This window comes from Asterias rubens, chromosome 6 (genome assembly GCF_902459465.1).
Source record: "Asterias rubens chromosome 6, eAstRub1.3, whole genome shotgun sequence".
In the NCBI taxonomy this organism is placed as follows: Eukaryota; Metazoa; Echinodermata; class Asteroidea; order Forcipulatida; family Asteriidae; genus Asterias; species Asterias rubens.
Genome location: NC_047067.1, coordinates 10,287,357 through 10,290,647, shown reverse-complemented (window position 1 = coordinate 10,290,647; position 3,291 = coordinate 10,287,357).

Here is a 3,291-nt window from a genome sequence, read left to right as displayed (position 1 = left end):
AAATAGTTATGTGAATGAGCTGTCACATTAACAAGATTCCCGGTCAAAAGCACTGCGTCGGCGGCAAGTACGTACAGAAACAAAGTGCAGCCAGTATTTAGATCTTCCTCCATTTTATTTCCCACTTCCTTTTGCCTCAGTCTCACTCCGCTGAGTAACAGGCAAAGGAATTCGGAAATACTAAATCCGGGTAGGAAGATCAAAAACTTGCGAATTTCCATCTCAGAGGCGGTTACTCACAAGTTCTTCCAAAATTAGTTCGTAGTTGCCCTCTCTAATACACAGTGGAGCTAATTATACCAAACACGACCGTTCTGACTTTTCCAAGGTAAAAAAAAAAAAATCGACGCACGAGCCAAGTATATTGTTGATACTAAATCCGGGTAGGAAGATCAAAAACTTGCGAATTTCCATCTCAGAGGCGGTTACTCACAAGTTCTTCCAAAATTAGTTCGTAGTTGCCCTCTCTAATACACAGTGGAGCTAATTATACCAAACACGACCGTTCTGACTTTTCCAAGGTAAACAAACAAAAAATCGACGCACGAGCCAAGTATATTGTTGATGAGTGAAGCATCAAGGCTATAATTTCTCTCTCGACCACGGTCAAATTTCCTAATAGAGAACAAAGAGTAGATATACATAGCTCAGCACAACAATTAATGCTTACCAAAGTAAGTTTATCAGCCAGAGGTAAAACATCACAGATACCCTTTGTGACTGGTTGGTATCCTGCTCGTTATTAACGCAGGAAACATGTAAGGAACATTCTCTAGTTCAGCAGGATGACATTTTCCTAAAATGTGACGTATAATATTCTACTGCAAGTTACGCCCATTTGACACCAATTGCTCCACTTTATTACCACAAGAACAAAGACCGTGAGTCTGCATTGAGCTATGAACCAAGACAATTTTACAAAAATTGGCATTGGTTTTACCTGTGGGGAATGGTGTTCCTTTATGGGCGGGCCTTGTCACATTATTGTTCCTAAGTGGGAGAGTGCGTTCCCTGGACAGGGATGAGCAGTGAATCCTTTTTACCGTGACCTCAGCGACCTTCAGATGGAGCATTTTCCCGCACAGTGTTTTATACTATCAACATGATCTCTCAATTGCTCGTTACCAAGTAATAGGTTTTGATGCTGACAATTATTTTGAGTAATTACCAATTACGTCCAGTGCCTTGAAGCAGTTAAAAAAAGCAACACGATTTTAATGCTGCTCTTTTCAAGGTCCTGCATGCAACTGCAGAGCTAGATTTAGATAGACAAAATTTAATCACCTTTACACGAGTGTGCGATCGTGTGCTGGACTAGTGGATAATGAAAAATTTCCAGGAATTACGGCAGTTATTTATCATAGTGAAGACGCCTATGCTTTACTCCGAATACTAAGTTCATTGGCGACAGACCATACTGAATTTTCATTTCAAGAAAAAGTTTTTGGAAACATTGTTGCCAACAATGAATCTCAAACAAGCCTTAATTTTGATGAGTGGATTTATTCTGATGATTGGCGGTCAATCGGTGGTCAGAGCAATTCGCTCCCTTGGCTGTCCCTGTGGTTGGAGGCAGTTTGGTCAGTCATGCTACATGGTCACTGATACACCACTCCACTGGTATCAAGCCCGTCAGGTATGCCTTGATGCTGGAAGTGACCTGGCTGTACCAAATTCAAAAACCGAAAACGATTTCATTTGGAATTTACACATTGAAATTCTGAAGAATAATGATAACACAGTCAACATGTGGTTGGAATGCACTTATGGCAAGGAGGTTCCTGGACAGTTAAATTCCTACAATGAGGATCAGAATGAGTGCCAGAACTGGGAACCGAATAACGAACCTGTCAACAACTCATGTGTGACCATGAGGAAAAACAGTGGATATTGGGGTCATAAATCAGAATGCGACAAAAAAGATAGTTCCTGTGTGAGAGAAACATCTGCGCTGGTCATCTTCCCTGCTCTACTGTCAACATCAAGGATTCAGATCATCAAGCCACACCCTACTGTCTGCTCGGCCACACCTTCAAGGAAACCATCATCCAAAACCCCATACAGTGCTGCCTGGCTTGCTTCAAGAATCCTAACTGCCACTCTTTCAACCTGTCTGGGAAGATGTGCCAACTCAACAATGTCACCATCTCCCAGGTTGATGCTGACAAGTACTTGAAGGAGAACTGCGTCTTCTATGAATACCAGTGAGTGAAAACTGATCGGCGCAATTGAAAAACAGCGAACAAAAATGTTGTTAACAACATTGAAACGGACAATGAACCAAACTAACTTTTAAACATGTTTGAGGCATCTGACTGAAGCAATTACAATTCAATTCAATCGACATTTCTATCCATAATTATTGGGCAAAAATGAAAATGTTTTGAAACCAGTCACAACAGTGTAAAAATCTTTTTATTTTATTTATTTGGCTGGTCATCTTTTTCTTTTGGTTTCCCTTTTTCTAATTGTGAACAATCAGTGACACCCTTTTCAATTGCAAAGCATTAGTGTAAAAAAAGTGTACATAAAACAGAAACGAAATTGTAAAAATTTCTTTATAATTGAAAAATTAGTTGTTAATGTAGAGCAGAGTGCACTTTTTAAAACACAGCTCTTTCAATTGATGCTTAGCATCTTAAACCAAGCTTGCTGATGTAGTACCATAAGATGTAGATAGATGGCGTCTTTTGTCCTCTTTCTTAAAACAAAGAGCACAATATGTCTTAGAGCTGTCTCAATTGATGCTTAAAGGGACACGTTGCCTCGAATCGAGTGACTTGGTCTATGGAAAGCGTTTGTAACCATTCTTGTTATAAAATGCTCATGTTTAGAGAGATGTTTTGAAAGTAGAATAATGATCCACACATGCCTCGAAATTGCATGATTTTTCTTTTATATACGTCGTGAATTAACACGACACGCCAACTAGGTGGAGTCAAATTTCTGACGGTAACACAAATAACCGACCGTGTTAGTTTGTTCGCAAAGTAAAAGTAAAACCACGCAACGTCGAAGCATCTAGTGTCGGTCGTTATAATCTACTTCTGAAACATCTTTCTAACCAATATGCATTTCACACCAAACGCCTTTTGTAGACCAACTCGCCAGATCCAAGCATCGGACGTGTCTCTAAGTTTAACATTTTCACGCTAGAGCTGCAAAAAGTCGCATCGTGTAGTGTTATAGGTGCCGGAAGATATCTTGTCCACTTTGTTAAACGTTATTATACAATGAATGTAATTAAATAAACAATGCAACTAGGAACGCACAGCGGGACAGAATTGAATC